We start from the raw sequence: 735 nt of genomic DNA on the forward strand, positions 1-735 counted from the left end.
CCCATAATTTTGACACACTGCACAACCTTAATGTACTATATTATACTTATATCATATATTATATATAGTCACATATATCATTATATGGAACCTGACAATGGTCTGTAAATTACCAGCTAGTACAATTTTTCGGTCTTTGCCCCTTAACTAAAGCTGAGGCGGAGGGAGGCGGAGGTTGGAAGAAGACTCTTCATTTCAGGTGACCTTTGCAAATTTTCACAGCTTCTAAAAGTGTTCACAAACTCCCTAATTTAGATTTGATTTTCACTGTCTAACAAAACCTGTGCAGGAAGCAATTACTGTCCTCTCCATCAATCCTTTCAGACTGCACAGAATTCCTTCCACAAAATTCCAACAGAATAAAGGTATACGGCTATTCTCACTTGGGCACGTGTGTCCTCTGACACCCGTCGCATGGTACTGAAATCCTCTGAAACACTCAGACGTACCTGGGGATGACCCGGCCCGTGGGGTCCCGCCGCCGACCCAGGATTAGCCTCGCTCTCCCGCCCTCCGGGGCGCAGCACCCCCTCCCCGAGCCCGGCTGCGCCGTCCCCCGCCCCCGAGCCCGCCCGCCTGGGAACAAAACGCGCGCGGAGGGCCGGGGAACCAGGACCGGGGCGGCGGGGCAGGCACGGGGGGCCGGCGGACACAGGAGCGCGTGCCCGCCCCGGACAACCGCGGCCCGGCCCGCAGGGGGCGATGAGCGAGCGCCGCCCGCCGGACAATGCGCCA

Source organism: Galeopterus variegatus, unplaced genomic scaffold, assembly GCF_000696425.1.
Source record: "Galeopterus variegatus unplaced genomic scaffold, G_variegatus-3.0.2 Scaffold6718, whole genome shotgun sequence".
Taxonomy (NCBI): domain Eukaryota; kingdom Metazoa; phylum Chordata; class Mammalia; order Dermoptera; family Cynocephalidae; genus Galeopterus; species Galeopterus variegatus.